Source organism: Pseudoliparis swirei, chromosome 16 (genome assembly GCF_029220125.1).
Source record: "Pseudoliparis swirei isolate HS2019 ecotype Mariana Trench chromosome 16, NWPU_hadal_v1, whole genome shotgun sequence".
Taxonomy (NCBI): domain Eukaryota; kingdom Metazoa; phylum Chordata; class Actinopteri; order Perciformes; family Liparidae; genus Pseudoliparis; species Pseudoliparis swirei.
This window is the reverse complement of record NC_079403.1, coordinates 6,732,808-6,754,434: the sequence shown is the minus strand read 5'-3', so window position 1 is coordinate 6,754,434 and position 21,627 is coordinate 6,732,808. Positions and strand designations below refer to the sequence as shown.

General features: G+C 46.9%; 1 protein-coding gene across 4 annotated transcripts in view; it reads left to right on the top strand.

The window, feature by feature from the left end:
• Nucleotides 1–8,899: 8,899 nt before the first annotated feature.
• Nucleotides 8,900–21,627, top strand: part of gli3 (GLI family zinc finger 3) — a 94,655-nt gene continuing 81,927 nt past the window's right edge. For 2 of the 4 annotated variants that reach the window (XR_008834005.1, XM_056433551.1), the window contains exon 1: nucleotides 8,901–9,346. The gene's annotated coding sequence lies outside the window, so the exon portion shown is untranslated. Of the gene's footprint in view, nucleotides 9,347–13,957; nucleotides 14,008–20,749; nucleotides 20,762–21,627 lie in introns of those variants that run through there. The other 2 variants (XM_056433552.1, XM_056433553.1) reach the window with 2 other exon arrangements.

Sequence of the window (21,627 nt, the reverse complement as noted above, 5' to 3'; positions counted from 1 at the left end):
TACCACAAATTAACTATTTGCATATCAATAAATACATACAATATTGGTTGAATGATTGATTCCCCCTCTCACCCCCATGTTACCTTGAATTGTTGAAGAAAACCATGTTTTTCTCACACAAGTCCACGATGAATGGAGAACCAACAAAAAAATCAAAGAAAAGTCTCGAAGAATTCATTTAAAAACAATTTAGACCTCTTTGAGTTTTGCCGTGTGTGCACGTGTGTTTTAAATAGTGACATTTGCACGAGTTTAAGAAGTATAGTGTGAATAGGTTCATCACCACGAGCGACTCTTATTTACATTGCAATATTGATTTGCATTGTCAGAAGAAATATAGATTATATACTCTTTAATAATCACTTTTACTTTGACGTCTCTCATTATATATATATATATATATATATATATATATTATATAAAACCTGCATCCTGTCTTCATTCTGCGTTTGTTATGTACGTTTGACATCAGCTGCTTCAACTCAACTTGTCTTCACTTAGGCCAACACATTCTGTGGCGGATGTATCTGCCCTCAAATTAAATCCTAAATCAAACATAAAATAGCTTATTTTTATTTTTATACAGAGGGTACGGAAAGTATTCAGACCCCTTTAAATGTTTCAGTTTATTTAAACACAGCTGGACTCCAATGAAGGCGTAGACCCATCTCAAGGAGGAGCAGAAGAAACTGACAGCATGTGAGTTCAATACGAGCGTCACAGCAAAGGGTCTGAATACTGACGACCATGTGATATTTCAGTTTTTCTTTTTCAATAAATTTGCACAAATTTCTACATTTCTGTTTTTTTCTGTCAAGATGGGGTGCTGAGTGAACATTAATAAGAAATAAAATTAACTTTTTTGATTTTAGCAAATGGCTGCAATGAAACGAAGAGTGAACATTTTAAAGGGAATACTTTCCGTACCCACTCTATATATATCTCGATCACGCCTGATGAAATATTGAAAAAGCCCATTGCTGAACGCTTCCTTCCTGATTGTTGGTATGACGGGATCTTTAAATGAGGCGGCACGTATATTAAAAGCGTCGTAATGATGACGATGCAGAAAACAGTGAGGAAGAAATTGTGTCGTGACTCCCTCCTCAGTGATTGTGTATATACTTATAGTTTTTTATGATGTTTTTTTATTTTTTATGATTTTATGATGAGGCCAGTATCTGATCGTAACCTGTATGTTTATTGCTTTTTAAAATTATGTTACTGTGATAACCTTTCTCTCCATTAGTGAAGGCTGTAACATCTGGCCACAGGGACTACACTTGAAATTTAGCCTTAGCTAACATTGACACTTTTACCCCTGGGGTTGATTAATGTGTACGGTCCCTGTTCACATAAATAAATAAATAAAAATAAAAATGAAATGAAAAGTTAGCAAAACTATTGCAGTTTCTCGAAGAAGTTACAACACCCTCCCTCCGTTTGCTCTCAGCAGCAGGCTCACTATGGGGCCAACCTGGGGAAGAAACATAGGAAATAACACCGCACTACAAGGCCAAGGAGTTCAATCTCCGGACATGTTTTTCACCCTCGCCGTCTCCACCCGTCCGATTTTACCTCCGAAAAGTGAGGCGGCGAGATGGACGGGCTGAGCGTTGCAAAGACTCCAAAAGCGAAAAGAGTCTGACTGCTGCTCTCTACCTGAGGAGCGAAAACAAAAGAGCCATCTCTACCTGTAGGACTGTGGGAGTCGAGGCTTTGATCTGGACCAGAAAGAGAGAGTAGTTTGATGAAATATTGATGTTTTTTTCTTCTTTTTTTATTTTTAACTGTGTCCTGTGGGAGCTCAGTCTGCTCTCAGGATGTGTGTGCTGATGCACAATACTGCTCCATGCCCGGGAAGATCAGAACGGACTTGTCTACGCGGCTCCAGGAGTCTCATCGGTCCTAATGGGCCTAATGATGACCCCCCACTCGCTGGATCAAAAGAAAAAGGGTACTCTAATCAGTCAACATCAATTGTGAAATACACACTTTATGGGTGAGTCAGGCAGCATCCTTCCAGGGTCTTGACAGCAAAGTCTGCGCATGACTTAAATCTCTATTTGGTGTTGGATGGGTAATTATTTGCACTTGAAACAAAGGCGCAGCGGCTTTCAGTGCACACGTTGAGTACTTTAACACTGGTGTTTATAAATGGAGAATGCCTCCCTTAAAAGTCATCAGTGTGCATGTAGCTTGGAGAAAAGCTTCTGACTCATCGGAGATTATTTGATGCTGCAGAATAAAAAATGTATCATTTGAAAAAGGGACTCTTTATGGCCCGGTGCATACACAATATGAAGGCCCAGATCAGACCATGTAATGTGATTTCAACTGGCTGCTCAGAAACTTTGATTCGAGTTTATACGAGTGACCCACATTCATCAAGCAACAATGATCTCAGTGCCGGAAAAAAAAGAGAAGAAAAATCTGAATATTGATAATTGCCCAGAGTGCTTTTGTCTGAAAGTTAAGAGGCCAACACACTACAGTCAAACTGGAAAAGATGAGGGGAGGGGGAGAGGGGGGGGGGTATCACCGTCCCATGGTCACGTTCACACACACAGATAGACGGAGGGCATAATGACTTCTGCGGGGGGGAAACGATTATTTAAACTTAAAGCAAGAGAAGAAAGAGGCAGGGAAAACGGGTCGAGGGGGGGAGAAGGGAGGAGGGAGGGGTCTGAGGAGGAGCCAGGGGCAGGAGATAGTCCGGGAAAAGGTCTCGCGTTAAAATGGAATTAACATGCCCTTCCATTGGAGTCCATTAGATAATCATATTCATACCACACAAGGCTCCAACCGCTCTCTGTTTCATTATTCCCTTTTAATCCCGCCTGATAAGGGGGGGGGGGCACCAGGCGTCGTGGTTTTGTTATGTCGTCATTTGGAATCCACAATGAAAATCCCCAAGGGATGTTATCGTGGGGGAAATTGCTTAAATAGCCCAAGTGGATATAGTTTGGCATTTATTATTTCTGACGGATTCAAAAATAACTGCAAATATCCTCTTCTGGTTATTGGGGGAGGGTGGGGGGGGGCAGAGAGTCTTATCAGTCATTCACACTAATGGGGGCCCACTCAAAGCCACCCGATACCTCCGGCAGGCAGGGTGGAGGAGGGAGGGAGGGAGCGAGGGAGGGAGGGAGGATGGGTGGAGAAGAGGGGAGCGGTGCGTTTAGTGTCCTGGGTGTACGAGTGTGTACAGGTACAGCACATGTGGAGAAGAAGGAAGGAGAAGGAAGGAGGAGGAGGGCGGAGCGGCCTGGACGAGGCGGCGGGAGGCCCGTTTTGAGCTGCTGTGCACACAGCTTAAGGATGGAGGAGAGCGGGTCACGGAAGGTCTCCTTTGTGGGATGTTTGCTCGGTCCCAACATCTCTTGGTCCTCGGCAAACAGGCCCAGTGTGAAGATGCACTCGGAGCACAAAGATGAAGAGCAAGGGAAACACTTTGAGTAGCATCCCACCGGCCTCTAGTCGAGAGACAGGAGGCACGGGGAGGGAAAGAGGGGCTCCCGGGGCTCATGTTTGCACTCGTATGGTCGTCAATTTAAGATTCACTGAAGGAGGGCTCCTTTATGGGCTGAGAGATTATCCTAAAAACACATTTAAAGACCCACTGGATTATGGGATTGCCACTGAAAAGATGACAATTGGGAGATGAATGTGTTTGAAGGGACAACGACTACGGACACCAGCTCAAAATGAAGAAGTGAAATGTTCCTTATTTAGTTTCAACCATCTCGGATGTGGAAGTGTGGAAATATTGATGTTCAATAAACTGACCGCCCTATTTTTTATTCCCGGATCACTTCACCAGAAATACAAAGAGGTGTGAAGCCATGCGCGGAGATGTGGATTTCATAGGTCCAGGTTTTCAGATATTTAATAATCCACTGTACATTCCTGATGGAAATACAAACTTGACTGGTTCAGTTCAGGCTAATTCAGGATTTTGCATATAAAACCTTTGTATGATCATCCCCGTCAGTATATGTGAGAGTCAAAATGAGTTTATACTGCATTATAATGCAATTTACACATTTAGAAAATAAGATATGATGTATCTATGAGACACAGTGCATTCTGCATAACAAGACCTGTTCCTCATTGTGCATAAAGTACATTTTCCTGCTTTATCCAAGATATATTTTTATGCCAGACTGTTATCTGCGAGGCTTTTCATATCATTGGAGTGAAGTGAAAGCCCTCAACGCCGGCTGAAGACTCTTCCAATGGGCCTCCATCCTCAACCCTCTCTGCAGCAAGCCTCTGTCGTTGCTCCGTTCCTGCAGCCGGTGCATTTCCAGCCGTCACATCTGCGTGGGTATAATATGCCTATTCCGCCGTATCCATTTCACGGTGACATCTGTCCAACGGCGAAGAAATTGAAGGCCCAAAGAAAATCCAAATGCCTACGCAACATTCTGCCAAGTATTGATTTCCTGTTACTCGTGTAACAAACGTGGTGGACACACTGAGCACGACATAATATCTCAGTGAGATCATGGAAAACACGCTCTGTCAGTCGGTCACTCTCGGGGAAAAAAGAAGAAGGAAAAAAAAGGAAAGAAAGAAGCACGAGACGCAGATGTTGATCTCCAGTGAGCAGCATTTCTTTTCTTTTTGATTGTGCTGTGAGGGAAAAGTGACAATGAGTGAGTGTGTGTGTGTGTGTGTGTGTGTGTGTGCATGAGAGTGTGTGTATGCTTGTGATTGGTTATCATGTGTGTGTGTGTATGAGAGTGAGTGTATGCGTGTGATTGGTTATCGTGTGTGTGTGTGTGTGTGTGTGCATGAGACTGTGTGTATGCTTGTGATTGGTTATCATGTGTGTGTGTGTGCATGAGATTGTGTGTATGCTTGTGATTGGTTATCATGTGTGTGTGTGTGTGTGTGTGTGCATGAGAGTGTGTGTATGCTTGTGATTGGTTATCATGTGTGTGTGTGTGTGTGTGTGTGTATGCTTGTGATTGGTTATCATGTGTGTGTGTGTGTGTGTGTGTATGCTTGTGATTGGTTATCATGTGTGTGTGTGTGTGTGTGTGCATGAGACTGTGTGTATGCTTGTGATTGTTTATCGTGTGTGTGTGTGTGTGTGTGCATGAGTGTGTGTATGCTTGTGATTGGTTGTCGTGTGTGTGTGTGTGCATGAGATTGTGTGTATGCTTGTGATTGGTTATCATGTGTGTGTGTGTGTGTGTGTGTGTGCATGAGACTGTGTGTATGCTTGTGATTGGTTATCATGTGTGTGTGTGTGTGTGCATGAGACTGTGTGTATGCTTGTGATTGGTTGTCGTGTGTGTATGTGTGTGTGTGTGTGCATGAGACTGTGTGTATGCTTGTGATTGGTTATCATTCAATTCAATTCAATTCAGTTTATTTGTATAGCCCAATTTCACAAATTACAAATTTGTCTAATCTGTACACATAGACATCCCTGCCCCAAAACCTCACATCGGACCAGGAAAAACTCCCAAATAACCCTTCAGGGGGAAAAAAAGGGAAGAAACCTGGAGGAGAGCAACAGAGGAGGATCCCTCTCCTAGGATGGACAGATGCAATAGATGTAATGTGTACAGAAGGACAGATTTAGAGTTAAAATACATTCAATGAATATGACAGAGTGTATGAATAGTTCATAGTAGGCATATTCCACGATGGAGACCTCCACGATCCATCAGGCAGATGGCGGTGGGGAGGAGGAGTGGGCGGAGTCTCAACAGGACAGTGGCGTAGTCATGAGCAGGAATTTCACACCCAGACCGTCCATCAGGGAGATGGATCTATGCCGTCTCATAGGGTCCGATGACCCCATGAGACGTAAAGTCAAAAGGACTTCCGGGGAGAAAGCAGAGTTAGTAACGTGTGATTGAGAGATGAAAATTCATCCTTATGGAGAGAAAAAAGAGGAGATAGGTACTCAGTGCATCCTAAAACGTCCCCCGGCAGCTATAAGCCTATAGCAGCATATCAAGGGGCTGGACCAGGGCAAACCTGATTCAGCCCTAACTATAAGCTCTGTCAAAGAGGAAGGTCTTAAGTCTACTCTTAAACGAGGTGACTGTGTCTGCCTCCCGGACTGAAATTGGAAGCTGGTTCCATAAAAGAGGAGATTGATAACTAAAGGCTCTGGCTCCCATTCTACTTTGTGTGTATGTGTGTGTGTGTGTGTGTGCATGAGACTGTGTGTATGCTTGTGATTGTTTATCGTGTGTGTGTGTGTGTGTGTGTGCATGAGACTGTGTGTATGCTTGTGATTGTTTATCGTGTGTGTGTGTGTGTGCGCATGAGACTGTGTGTATGCTTGTGATTGTTTATCGTGTGTGTGTGTGTGCGCATGAGACTGTGTGTATGCTTGTGATTGGTTATCATGTGTGTATGTGTGTGTGTGTGTGCATGAGACTGTGTGTATGCTTGTGATTGGTTATCGTGTGTGTGTGTGTGTGTGTGCATGAGACTGTGTGTATGCTTGTGATTGTTTATCGTGTGTGTGTGTGTGCGCATGAGACTGTGTGTATGCTTGTGATTGTTTATCGTGTGTGTGTGTGTGCGCATGAGACTGTGTGTATGCTTGTGATTGGTTATCATGTGTGTACAGTATGTGTGTGTATGTGTGTGTGTGTGTGCATGAGACTGTGTGTATGCTTGTGATTGGTTATCGTGTGTGTATGTGTGTGTGTGTGTGCATGAGACTGTGTGTATGCTTGTGATTGGTCATCGTGTGTGTGTGTGTGTGTGTGTGTGTGTCTACCTTGGTGAGTACACCTCCCTGTCTGTGGATCTCAGGGTCTGGAACAAACAGGAGTTCCTTCTTAATTGGGGTGAGATCGGGGGCTTAAAGGGGGCCAAGAAGCGACCCGAACCCCCTTTTTTCTCCACTCCTCCAGAATCGCTTTGGCTGCCGAGATCTTTTGATGTGTGCTTTGGCTTTGCGAGCCGTACTTTGGAATATGTTCTTGGGAGACCATTGGTTACTTGCCTCCAGGCAGAATCTCAATCCCCAGGATCCCGGGCCCTCTTTGATGAAATACTTTCGGGAGCCCGCTAACCCCACTGATGCCCGTGTGCACCCCCCCCCTCCTTTCTCCTTTACCCTTATGTTCTCCCCCCCCCCCCCCCACCTCCACGTTCCTCGGATTCTCTTTGAGAGATTCATAACGAGGACTTTATCTCTGTGTAGTCCGGGCCAGATGAGCACCGCCTGACAAACTGACAGGAGAATTAGTCGTGTCTTACAGAGAGCCTCCTTCGACCGCCTCCTCCTCCTCTCTCGGCGCCACTTCCTGTCGCCATGGACACGAGCGTTGCCATTGTATGGGCTCATATTCCATCCCAAAATTATTTTTTTTACATACATAACCTGATATATTCCGTCTCAATTACAAACGTGTGCTTTTTTTATTTGATATTTTATCGATCGTTATTAAATAAATGCATCTGAAGATTTTTTGGATGAATGTAGAAACTATTTGAGTTAAAGCGCTGTAATGTTTTAAATGGCTCCTCAAAGGACTCGTCATAGACGCCAACATGTTTACATTGAAAATCCATCTTTTTTGTACACAATCCGAGTCAAACATTTGGGGCTTTATTGACGACGGAGGTGTTGACAGTGGTGACAGAAGATCTTCGGCTCTGATGGATTAAGGCCCTAATGAGTCAATGCCGCTCTCATTTGCATAATACGCTTATAGGAAAAAGTGATTGCAAAAAATAATTTTTTTTAAACAGGAAATAAACCCTTTTTTTACAGTCTTCTCTATTTACCCGCAGCAGCTGATTGGATGTGCGTTCCAATCGGGACAAACACACTTCCTGTGACTCGCAGCACTTGACCTCTCGGCCACACACACACACACACACACACATTCAAATCCTGGTTAAGCGATTAACCGGTGATTTTCCTCTCCCAACTCCCACCTCTTCATTGATTGAAACAGCACCCTAAAGACCTTCCGTACCACATCATTTCCCTGTATATTGATTATGTATATTGATTATAACCTAACCCTACAGGAGGGCTTCCCTCTGCTTTAGGTATCACTCTGACGGCTGAGCCCAGGAGACTATTTTAGCTCTCATAAATCGACAGTTTCAAATATGTGAGCTCCATCGTGTCAATAGAGGTGTTTAAGGGGGATATTTAAGAAAAGGGCGCGTGTAAATTTCATTGAACTGCTAATGTAAAAAAGTTACATTACACCTTATACACAATATAATTACAAACCAAATCAACATACCTTCTTATTACTTTGATTCTCACCAGCAAATTAATCAAAACAATTATCACATAATGCAGAATTTCAGCAATAGATTATAATAAAAGACATCCATTTGATGCGTCTATGTGACATTATACTAAATGTATTGTCACATATCAGTCTAACTATAGGGATTTATTTAAATATACACAAAGCAATGTATTTTCTCGCTGTCCTTTCGTGAAAAGTGGCAGTATAGCAGCGTAAATCTCAAAGTAATAGTCTTTGATGTGATCCAGGAACCAAACATAACACTCATAACTAAGTTACATGGTTGTGCAAGGAGAAAATAAACAGATTATTGACCTCCGACTCTCTTGTCAGTGTTTCCCCCCCCAAACTCGGGTCAGTTGGAGACCAGGGGCCCCTGTAAGGAAGAGCGAGGTGGGCACACTGCGTAATGTGGGTTTGTGTGCCATACATTGTAGTATTAGGACTAACTAGGATTACAGTAAAAAAAAAAAAAAAAAACATGATGGTTTTAAAGAAAAGAAAGAAAGGGGTACCGACAATGTAATACAAAAGGAGGGAGGCAGTGAGGAAAGGAGGGAGCAATCCGAAGGGAGGAGTCAAGCGAGGGAAGGAGCAGCTGGAGTCCCACACTTCGCCCTCTCTCTCTCTTCTCCTGGAAAAAGCGCACTAAATGTAATAACAACTCTCCACGCGTTTCTCCTCTCACGCCCGAGCTGCTTTTCTTTCTTTTTTTTACGCACGTCCTGCGGTCTGATTGAGTCGGCCGGCTTTCGGTGCTGTCGGTACCGGCGGACACGGAACACTGTGACAAGGAGGAGAAAAGACGGTCAAAGAGGAAGAAAAGAAGAAGAAGAAAAAAAAACTCTGGCAGCGCCGCTTTGGAGTTGCAGCGTCCAAAGAAAAAAGAAGAAGAAAAAAAAAGTAAGAGAAAAAAAGAAGTCCCAGGCAACTCCTGAGGCACATCTGCAACTTGGACAGAGAAGGAGCCGAAGAAACAAGAGAAAGCACCTTTTTATTTTCTTCTTCTTCGTCCTCTTCTCTCCGTGAAGATACACACAAAGTCCACAATTGGAAGGGGAAATCTCCCAGAACCCCAAAAAAAAGAAGTAAGTAAAATCTATTTTACGCGCGTCTCTCTACTTTTTTTTGAAAAGTTTTAGAGGAGCCGTTTGTGGAGCGAGCCGGGAGAGGTTTCACATTTCAAAACGATGGGATTTCATACGAGTTCAGATGTAGACATGGAAAGTGGATTAACGGAGGAAACACTGGTGCGAAACACGATGAAAGCTTCGGTCTTCCCGGCAGACTTGTGTTACACTTGGCCGGGCTGCGCGTGATTTATGCTCTGTGAAATACGCGCTGGTTGTTGGAATCCCCGGATGGCACACTTTACAACCAGGCGAGCCACAGATGTGCGCGTTTATCAACTATTTAGAAAGTTGCATAAAGTTTGGTCTTCATGGTAAAACTGAGGTTTTCTGGATCTTTTTTGCTCTGTGAGTGTGTGTGTGTCGTAAGAACAGAAGCAACACGTGCACGTATATCTGATCGGAACTGAAACTTTTTTTATTAATCAACTTTATTGGACTTGCCTAAAGAAACGCGTGTGCGGGGGTGAGGGTGGGCGGGGGGGGGGGGGTGCATGTGTATGTGCAATGTGTGATCATATTTCAGGGTCTGCTATTGATTTAGTTTATTCCGTTTAGAGTCCGCAAGACGCGTTGAAACGGCTGCGTGCACACACACGCACACGCGTGCGCACACACGCACACACATTTCTTAATCTCTGGCTTTTATAGTATTTTCTAAACTCTAAAGTCAATTTGAGGCCTTTATTTTAGACAAGCAGGATATATTTGCACTGTAAAAAAGAAAGAAAACAAAGTCAATTCTAACTCTTTTTTCTTTTTAGTTTGACGTTTTGCAGCTCATATAATTTTTTTGGTGAAAATGTCAATGTCACTCAGTATCTGGAAACTTGATATAATCCAAACACTAAATATTATAAATCTAAATTAATATGTGCTTCACCTTAAAAAAGAAACAACTAATGTGTAAGGAAGCGTAGCAATGTGTTTGGAGACACGTGCTCAGAAATGTAAGCCCATTGCAGGGGGGGTCTGTGGCCCTGCAGGGGTCCATGTGGGGAGTTTTTATGGGGCCCCGAGCAAAATTAGAAATGGGAGTAAAGCCACTCTGATTTAGTTCATTCGAACTCACTGGATTTATCACAATTAAAGATACAAAGGCCTCTTGTCGTCACACACAGCCCTTCTTCTAAAAACCAAAACCAACAGCAACATAACAAACTCTCACATGGACTTGTTCAGGGTGAAACAAGAAAGACTCTCAAACAGAAGTCTGTATTCATTTTTTGGGGGGGTCCGGGACATGAAAACGTTTGCGAGCCCCCGAGCCTCCACATGTGCGGATATTTGTTTGAAACTTTCCCTTCTGTCCACGCCAGCTGTTCCACATTTTATCTGCTCGTCTGCTCTCGGGTTTCATACAGACGACGAGGGTCCGAGGTGCTCAGCCATGCGGTGCAGCTCAAATACTCCTTTTTTTCCCTTTCTTTTTTTGACACTTGGCAAATTATTAACGGAGGTCTGGCTGCCTTGAGACGGAGCATGTGGGCGAACACACCTAATAAGATGTTTAACAGCACAAGTTACCACAGATACAAATCTCCTTTTTTTAAAACTGTTTTTACGAGGCTCTTCCATCACTCATCGCGGCTGTGGCTTTGGTTTGAGGAGAGGTCTTGGTTACATTTGTCTAATAAAATTTAAAAAAAGGAACTGTCACATGAGCTGTCACTTGATATGTCCCTTATTTTATTTATGATAATAAAATAACATTACCCTACAAGTAGAAAGTGAATCACTGTCACGTCAGTTAACAATGAGCAGAATGGACTGACGCTTCAGGCCTCCGACTTTAAGGTTAACATTTTATATTTTTAAATTGCATCGTGAGAATAATCATTACATGTCGTTTTGTTTATTGTAATAAAACCAACAGGGATGTACATTTCTCCCTTCTACATTTGGCATTTTGTGGCTTATTAATAATTGTGAAATAAAACTGATCTTTAAAAATATAACATGATTGCTATATAATTTGTATTTGAGGTCATAAAATTACAATGGCATCTGGTTTTATTCATATAAAATACTAAGATATGCTACATTTTCCACAAGCCTTGAATTAAATGTGATTAAATGAAAAATCAGTGACCGAAAAGACATCTGTGACATTTCTGGATTTAATATTTATGTTTAATTTGTCTTTACTTCACATGTGGATGTCAGTAATATTTTATTTTTAAGAAGTTGATTAATAATAAAACATACAAAACAGCTTCCAAAAAAGGTTAAAAAAAAGAACAATGCGATAATAAATATCTACGAATATTATAAAAGAACACGCCTTTTTTAAAACTATTATATTTAAACCTAAAAGAAACCACAGAGGGGCATACTGATTTCAAACAGGTGCACCTTTACCAACAAAAAAAAAGAGGAGAAAAAAAAGGACTTTGTCTCATTATGATGCAGCAGCGGTGATGAATGCAGCAATGTTTAAGATGCTAATCTGCTCAGAATGAGATGCACAGCCCACTCGCTTACTGTAGCCAGCAGAGATGCATCACAGCCGCCTCCCCGCCGCCTCCGGGTCCACGCGCCAGCATCGCTTCAGCGCCCGTCAGATAGCGGCGTAGCGTCGCATTGTGTATCTTTTTTTATCTCAACCCTAAAGCTTCCCTTTTAAAAGTAAAGTTATGCATAGCGACGCTGGCCCGGCTCACCCGTGACCTCCGACCCGGCAGAATAAGGAGCTGTCGTGTTAATGCAGGAGAGATGACACGCTATTAGCTTTTGAGGTATGGCCCCTCTCTTCTCTTCAAGGGCCTCGCACTCACAGCAAAGAGGGGAAAAAAGGGCAGGTTGTGTCTTCGGGGCCCTTTTTACACCCCGCAGGAGGAATACCTGTTATCAGGTCTGTATGCACGAGGCCCTAATGAGCTGTGTTGTTGTGCTAATGCCCTCAAAGAGGTGGCAGATGTTTTGTTAAAACAAGGGTAATGTGAGGAAGTTGTTTTTCCTCAAGATAATGAGGACTGCGTTTTTTTTGTTTTTGTGTTCGCTCGCTCTGCGTGTTTCTCCTGCAGGTGTTTTGTGTTACAGGAGGTGCAAATAAGTTTTAAAATACACAGAAACAAGCGGAAGTTTGGAGTCATTCCCCCGTGCGATGTGACGAGCTTGTTGCTTCCCTCGCGTGTGACCGGCGTATAGTCGAGTTGATGGACCCCGAAAAAGAACTCTCTCACTTTGATGATTTAGTACTTTGATATGTTGACATCAAATGAAGCAGACACAGAGGGGAAAGAAAGAGGGACAAGTCAGACAGAGGTAGTGATTGAGGAGAAGAAAAAAAAAGATGAGAGCGGATGGAAATGTGGAGATATGCGAGTGTGTGTGTGTGTGTGTGTGTGTGTGGTTTGCGAGGAGTGCTATGAAAAGTTGGGGCTGAGATGGGGAACCTGAAAAGCGTCAAAACGTCTGGATGCATTTGCGTGCGAGCGGAGACAAGAAGGGGTCTTGGGGCTCGCGCGGGCTTCTCCTTGGCCTCCTAATCCCCAGGCCCAGCCATCCCTTCAGGGCATGCCTCAGATCTGGCTCTCTGGCTCTCTCTCTCCGCGCGGACGACCCAGCTCCGCCAGCAGATTTAATATGCTGTGTGTTCCCGCTCCCCCGGCTCCCCCTCCACCTCCACCATCATTGTCCCAGAGCGGGACCCCCGCTTCCACCGCTTCAAGGAGCCCTGCTAAAGGCACCTTTCAAGGCCGGGTGATGTCTCCGGATAAGGCGTGTGTGTGCGTATAAGATGTGTGTGTGTGTGGGGGTGGGAGTGGCGATGGAGAGGGCTCGAGATATCGCACGGTAATTTCAGATATGTATATTACACACGTCCAGGAATCTTAATGCACTCGAGGCCTCCTGACACATCCAGACACCTCGCCGCTCTCAACCTGCATGCATGTACACGCAATCACTCATTCACACTTCTCCGTCTCCCTCCTTTTTTCTTCTTCTTCTCTGGCTCATACACACCAGCGTGTTTAGAAGATTTTTTTCTTCTTTTTTTTCTTCTTTCTCTTCTTCTTTCTTTCCTCTCTTTTGGAAGCAACTTTATTTTTTTCATTTGAAATACCAAATGGGAGAGAGAAAAAAAAGAAGGAAAAAAAAGTGTGAGCTCAAGTTGCCTTAGCAGGGAGGATGGGGGGGAGGGGGGGCGGTTTGTTTTCCATGGCTGTGGCCTGTCGGAAACTCCAACTGGACCTGACAACTATTCTGGTCAACTGCTCTCCCAGAGCGAGGCACCGAAGACGGCCGTTAAAAAAAGAAAAGAAAGAAAAGAAGTTTTAAAAAAGAGTGAAAACAGCAAAGTCTATTTGAATTTACGATCGATTGAGTCGCGTCCGACAGCTTAACATAAGCCCCGTTGTAGGTCGTGGAACACGGTTTTATTGCGAATGCTCCGGTTCGTGTGCGAGAAAGCAGAGTGTGCCGTCAAGCGCCTGTGTGTGTGTGTGTGTGTGTGTGTGGGTGTGTGTGTGTGTTTTTCTTCTTCTTTCACACACTTGAGGAGAAACAGGACAAGTCGCGCCTGCCTGTGGCCGCCGCTCATCCCCTCCTCTTGTTTGCGTGCAGCCGCCGTAAAAACGTCTTTAAGTCCGCGGTGTGAAGGATAGCAGCAAGAGGTGAAGTGCTTTTGGGTTTTTTATGGGGGGGGGGGGGCATTTGCTCTCGGTTCCGCGTGTAAAGTTGAGGGGGGGGGGGGGACTCTGTTATTGCAGATGTGGCATTGTGTCAGCTTTGACGGGACCCGGTTGTGGCATCCGTGAGGGGGTCTGCGCGCCTTCCCTCGGCCGGGACGGCGACGGTGGGGACGGATGAACTGTCCGCTTGCTGTGAACAATGATCCGTCACTTACCCACCCCCCCCCCCCACCCCTCCACCCCCCGCCCCCTGCCTCTTGATGTGTGATGCCACGAGTCAGGCACACCAGCATACATACACACACGCTCTCTCAAATGATCTGGACGCTTCTTTTTTTTTGGTTTGTTGCATTTCTCAAACTAAACTCCTGCCCTGACACCAGTAATGAAGTTACGCATTGTCCCCCCCCCCCCTCTCCCACATGTTTGCGTTCCCATGCCGCTCCGTTGTCTTTCAGTGGGTGTTATACCGGCAGTATTGCTGCATCCTGGAGTCGAGGTCAACGAGGGGTCTGTTGTTTGAATGTCAAATGTAAATCCCAAGGTTAATACCTGAAAGAAGCACATGCCCGGACATTCTCTCTCCTCTCCAAACATGTTGAGATGAGTACCTCTAACCCCCACTCCGCTCCTTCATTTCCGTCTGCTGGCGGACTTGGGGCAAGTTGGGAAAAAAAGGGGAGGGGGATAGGGGGTGGGGGGGGGGGGAGCATGGAGTATAAACCCCTCTAGTGTGTTCTTCTCAGCAATGAATGCTAACAGAGCCTGGCTCCAATAATGCCTCATCTTGAAAAAAACAAAAGGGGGAACTCTACTATCTGAGCGAATTTCTGCCCCAACCTGAAAGAGAGCCCTCCTTTGACAGCGGAGCATTTGAAGACTAATCGTTTTTTCTCATGCAAAGCACGCTGTTTTAAGAGACCCGGGCTTTCGGAAAGAGAGAGAGAGAGAGGGGGGCTGTGTTTTAACAATACTCCGCAGGGAGTGAGGAACAGGGTTCGGGGAGGGGAGGTTGGGTTGAAGGGGTGGGGGTGTTCCTCTCTCCTTTGCTCCTCAGACAAAGCCCAGTTCCTTTTCAGGGTTGCATGGGGGGTAGGGTGCACGGAGGAAGAGGAGGGAGCATCCAAGAGTTTGGAGTTCCTTGAAGGAGAGAGGGACTCCGGCCCAGGTTTTAATGACAGTTTGTCATCGCCGGCTCCTCCACCTTGGAGCTGGCCTTGCAGTGACAGGCCTGGAGACAGAAGTGGGGCCCCGAGAACATTTATAGAGAAACAGAAATATTAACGTGTACACGGGCGGCCCCTAAAGCGGCTTTGGCTATTCCTGGCAGACTATGTGTTTTTATTAAGAGGGGTCGATATGCTTTGGAAATATATCTTATTCATGAAGAAAGCCAGGTTAGACTTCCCAAAGAATTCATTATATTCCCCCCAGATGCGGCTTTGCGAGGCCGCGGCCGCCCCTCTCGGAGGACGTGGAGCGTGCAGCGCGACATTGTAAAGCCTCCCTCAGTGGGCACGGCGGTGCGAAGGGTTCCATTTGTCAAAGGTGCTCCGGTCTTTTTTCCCCCCCTTCTTCTTCTTCCCCTCCTCAACACTTTCCCCCGGCTCAGTCTCAAACTCATTGTCTGAGCAAAGGCAGGACATTAGTCACCGCGACGCCACGGGAGCCTGCGGGGCTAAGGACCGGCGCTCTGGAGCCCCGGCACTGGGACAGAGGGGAGGAGTGAGGGGGAGAGGGAGGGGAGGGGAGGGATAAGGTGAGAGGAGGAGGAGGAGGAGGGAAAAAATGTGGGATATAGCCGGAAAAAAGTGAAGAGGAGAGCGCCGAGTATGTGTGTGGGAGAGGGAGAAAGACCATGGGGGGGTTAGAGGGAGTGGAGTCTGTAGCTCTACCTCAGGGCTCAGGACGTAAGCCCCTGTCTACCCCCCAAAGCTGCTTTCACAAAGAGATTTACAAGACAGGTCTCCGGTGTGCTTTGCTGCCTTGCATTATGAGCGAGTGAGTGTGTCAATGTGTGTGTGTGTGTGTGTGTGTGTTTCGCATCATCCATGCAAGAAAGATACTCACCCTAAATTTACCAATCGGGGCAGGTCAGACTCCCCCCCAGTGGAGGAGTGTGAACAACCTATTCCCCCTGGTGGCAGGGTGTGTGTGTGTGTGTGTGTGTGTGTGTGTGTGTGTGTGTGTGCATTCATGTGTGAATGTATTTCACAGATTCACACATACAAGGGATCCTGTTAGCTTTTGGAATTATTTATAAAGCCTGGCTTTTTGTGTGGCGCTCTAAGTCGCTGTCTCCTCCCATTACCGCCTATGACTCCACCTGGGCTTCACGAGGAGCCGAGCTCGGCGTTCCATCTGAAAACCCTCTGCAGCTCCCGGTCCCCTCAGAGCGCTCACTTTCTCTCGCATATGAAAAAAAACAGTTCTCATTTAGGAAGTCATAATCTGCGGAGGCGATCGATACCCTTCAGAGAGACACGCCGAGTTGTCCCGACCCATCCCGTATGGCTCTGATTACCCCGCAATCCAAGGAAAGTTCCCCCTCCCCTTTTTTTTTTGGTTTCTTGCCGGGTGAAGGTTTTAGTGTGTTTGAGATGGTTTATGCTAATGTTGCTTTTATTGAAACAAGCTGGGATGTGATTATCGTCCCGCTCGCTCCATGCGAGCAGCGAACTGCTCCAGTTTCCCCCGTCTCCCTCTGGCTCCGGAGATCAATGCAAACCAGCTAACGCGGGGTAATAAGCCATTAGTGCACACATTGTTGGAGAGATTTACATACATCGACCGGCGAACTGATAAACTGGGGTTCCGTGTCCTAGAGGTACGAGCGATTGCGCGCGCGAGTGATTAGCCTTGTGTGTGTGTGCGTGTGTGTGTGTGTGTGTGTGTGTGTGTGTGATCTCTACCCCTCCCCGACTGGCAGTCCTGTGTGATAGGTGCCAGATTGCGGTAGCTGGGAGCCACGGTTTGTCTCTGCTTGTCAGGGGAGAGCGGGGCGGGAGGGGGGGAGGGGGAGATGTGAGGGTGATTACACTGTACACCGTTTCCTCTGATCCGCTTCATCGTGAACCGTCTAAGGGTGAACTTATTATCCCTGTCTCAACTTCCGCCGCGGAGCCATCTGCTCTCCACGCTTCCCAATTAACCCCGGGCTTCACGTCAAAACGCTCCAATTAAGGCCTCCTCCTCCTCCTCCTCCTCCTCCAGATATGTATTGCCCCCACGACTCCGGGTCGGGATGCGAGCGTGGGGAGAGGAGTGAGCCGGGGTGAGCGTCGAGCGTGTTGGTTGAGTGGCGGTCCTCAGCGACGGTGTTGCAGCTCCATAGATTTATTCGTAGGCGGGGTTGCAAACAGCTGAAATCGAGTAAACACACCCAGATGTTTGGCTTCTTCGCGATCGGGGTTGGCGGGCCCCGAGGAGGGAGGGAGCGGGGGGGGGGGGGGGGCGGCTGCCTGTCTAATGACGGTCTTGTTTTCGGAGGGGGGCCATTTTGTGACCGTGCTCTTTGGAGTTTACGGGATGTTTTCTTTCCTTTTTTAGGGCGTCGTCGTCGTTCCGGACGCCGCGTGGTGTGACACCGTCTCGGTATTTGAGTTGCGTGAGTCCTTTTCACGGGGGGGGGGGGGGGGGGGGGAGGTTTTCCCCTAACCCAGCCTTCAAAGAAAAACTCAAGCCTGCGTGTTTCTGATGAGCAACAGCATGTGTGTGTGTGTGTGTTGCTGTAGGTGGGGTACAGGTTTTTGCAGAACTGGCAAATCCTCTGAGACTTCCTGTGCGTGAGTGTGTGTGAAGCCGACGAGCTGGCGCGGAGGGATTGGAGGGGGGGGGGGGGGGTGCTCTGTGGATGATATGAAAGTGAAGGGAGCTGGAAGTCTCCGGGAACTCCCTCTGAGCTTCAGCCGTCTCAGATCTCACACCTCCGCTGCCGTAGCGCCTCCACTTCATACGACTGTGGAACACGCCGCTGCGGCGCCGACCCGCGGGTTCACCGGCGTGCGCCGCTTACACACCGGAACCAAGGGGCCGGTGGACCCGTTCAGCGCCGTGGGTTCCACGTGAAAACACTACTCGTACGACCGAGAGGGACGTGGACTTCAAGAAGAAGAAGAAGGAGGAGAGGAGGAAGACAGTATTGAGCTGCAGCTTTCCATCATCGGTTCAATCTGTTCCCGACTATAGGTAAATCATTCAGTGTGGAGCGTTTTAGAAACTAGTGAAAGGTTTCCAAATCCCAACGACGTCCAGTTTATAGTGACATAAAACAGATATATACTTGTGGGGTTGGGTGCGATCCCTCCCCCGCTCCCCATTAGTCAAGTGTGAAGAGTCAGGCACTGAACCCCCACCCCCCCTTCGGCTTCGGCGCTTCAGCCCTGCCACTAATATATAACTAAGGATGGGTTAAATGCAGAGAACTAATTTCCCCTTGGGGATTAATAAAAGTGTATATTCTTATTCTATAGACCATTTCCCCCCTGTTTTCCCCTCCATATTTTAACATAACAACCAAGCGTTTCAGCACCAGGTAATAAAAATAAAAAAAAGCTTTGAATAATGACGAAAACACACACATTTAATCACTGTTTTTTTTTTTTGTGGAGAAGTGTGTTTTTTTCCTCTTGTTATTTTAATACAGCACAGCCACCCCATGAAAGGCATGCACTTTGTGCCGAGTGTACCCCCCCCCCCCTTATATACTCCTGTCCGTCACTGACATGTCGAAAAATTAAGGCCGGAGTGCTGATGGAGGGACCGGATTTTAGGGTATTTTTCAACGCGCCCGATGAAAGATAAGCAGAACGTAAAGATACAATAAGAATCGTAAAAAAATATGTTGGTGCCTTTGTGGAATGCGTGACCCGGTCTTACCCTCCTGGATCTGTTCCCACCCACACAGGAAGTCTAGCATTAAAGCGATGCCCTTTCCCCCTCTCTCCTCACATTCCTCCGACTGCGGCACGATTCACGACGGCTTCATTCAGCATTCCTTTACATGCCCATTTGATTGCCCTCCCCTCTCTTTTTCTTCTTCTTCTTCTTCTTCTTCTTCTTCTTCTTCTTCTTCTTCTTCTTCTTCTTCTTCTTCCCTCCCAAAAGTCTCCCTCCGTTTAGGTCCGGCTTCATCTACTCGCCGAGCCAAACACAGAGACAACTCCATCTCGTCCAATTTCCACCCCTTTAATTCGGTTTAAATGGCACGGCCGCAAGGGCCAGAACGGGAATTAATAAGAGCCAATAAAGCTCGCCGCTGGGGCATCGCGGCGAGTCTTTAAGTAAACATTATGACTTCTTGAGGGGGGGGGGGGATTCAGGGGCGGCACTTGATGAATTGTGGCGGAGCTTCGGGAAGGGCTAATTTCTCACTTAGCCGTCCTGATGGGGCGAGCTAATAGGCCTGGCGTCGCTCGCCTGTTTGTGCGCCTGGCTTTATTATTGTGCATTATCGCGCTGCCCCCTGGCTGTTGTTAGCGCTCGGGCCCCCGAAGAACGCCGGGGCCCGTCATCAATCACGTCGCGGCGCCGACTCACTCGCACTCCCGACACTTATTCCGGTGACACAAAGGAATGAAGGAAAGGGGAAGCAGAAAGGAGGAGGGGAAAGGGCGAGAGGAGGAATGCATGAAATATGTGAGAAGAGGAGAGGAACTTTGGAGTATTAGCGAGCGGGAAAGTTTCCCTTTGACTCCGGGGACCTGAGGCCGGACGACCTTCTGGATCTGAAGCACCCTCAGTCAGTCAGAGCCCTGTACCGGCTGCCAGCACGCTCACACAGGACCCTCCATCCGCTTGATATCTCTCACAGTGCACGCGTGAGGAAGAGGAGGAGGAGGAGGAGGAGGAGGAGGAGAGAGTTGTGTGCGGGTTTTTCATCAGTACATGAATTTCTCTTCCTCCACTCATCCCCTCCCTGGGGTTCCCCCCCCCACCAACCCCCTCTCTTATTTATGTTCCGCACACGGGGATCGCACTTGCCTACCGAGAGGCGTCACAGAGCACCCGGTGCACCCATCTTCCTGCACACGGCGTCACACGGCACGGCTCACACACTCTGTTTACACACACACACACACACACACACACACAGGAACCGTGCCTCTCAAAGCGTCGCGTAACGTGTACTCTTTCGCTCGCGAAAGCGCGGCGAGGGGTGTTGTCGTCGCGGTAGGAAGACGAGAGATGAGAGGCCCGCCGACAGGAGACAGCCCTCACTGCCTTTCGCTTTGACAGCGGGGGCCGTGTGCCGGGGCCACTCAAGTGGAAAGCAACGGATTTTTAATAAGAAACTGAATTTCAACTCTGGGGTTTTTCAACATGCAGAGTTAGAAAGTAGGGGGAAAGTATTTGTAATTTTAATCTCTGCAAATTCATCGCGGAAAAAAAAAGAAAGAAGAAAACTTCCGCCGATAGAATTTTCTTTTCTTTTCCCTTCCCAAGGAGCTTTACGGTATTTTTCCACGGGTGTAACATGTTGCATTGTTTGCTCGGGCCGCTGGTAAATGGCTGAACCAGCATCTTTTTCCTTCTTCTCGAGAATCGGGGGAAAGTGTCCTCTCCAACAAAGGGGGGAGGAGAAAGAATAAAAAGGGGAGAGCGAAGGGAAACCAACACCGCCTCACTGGGCCACCAGTGCAACAAAAGATGCCTGCATTATCCATTGTCTTCCCTCCTCACGGCCCCACTTGCCCCCGACACAAGTGGCTCACGAACAAAGTCACAAAAAAAAGAAGTAACTAGAATGGGCACTCGGTAGAGCGCATACCTTCGCATATCACAAGATTGGGCATTGAATTATGAACATGTTGGCATTAGTTGCATGCCAATTGGATACAAATTGACCGTGCTATGGTAAAAAGAAGATGTTGACCTTTCCATGACCTTGACATTGACCTTTGACCCGATCGATCCCAAAATCTAATCAAATGGTCCCCGGATAATAACCAATCATCCCACCAAATTTCATGCGATTCGGTTTAATACTTTTTTACTTATGCGAATAACACGCATACAAATAAATAAATAAATAAATACACGGCGATCAAAACATAACCATCTGCATTTTCAATGCGAAGGTAACAATCTTAATAAGCAGGGGGGGGACGCTGAAGATCTCCATTGTGCCGCGTACTCTATTGGCCCCTTATCTACTGGGTAGCGAGCGCAAAAGAAGCATCGTGTCAGCATTAGGATGACATCGTTTGGGTTTTGTTACCCAGGAATATAAGACGCACTCAGCTCCGTCTGCGGCGCGACGCACGCGGCCGCTCACCGGCCCCTCACCGGCCCACCGACGCGTCTCGAGCCGCGAGGTCCGAGGGGCCGAGACGCACGCGAGGATAATCGCATTAGCTGCTCTGAAAGCGACCGATAGAGGCCGGGTTGTTGTTGTTGCGTGTTTGTCCTTGACAACAACAACAAAAAGAAAGAAGACGCAAACACTCCTCGTTTGCTCGGGCTTTCCCCCGATTCAAACAGCGCACTTGTCGTGGCGGCGGCGGCGGATTGTTCGCCGATGGAGTGCTACGCTGCTAAGATGCTGGACTTCAGGTGTGGAGGTAAAATAAGAACACAGGTGAGGTGTGTTGTAATTCGATG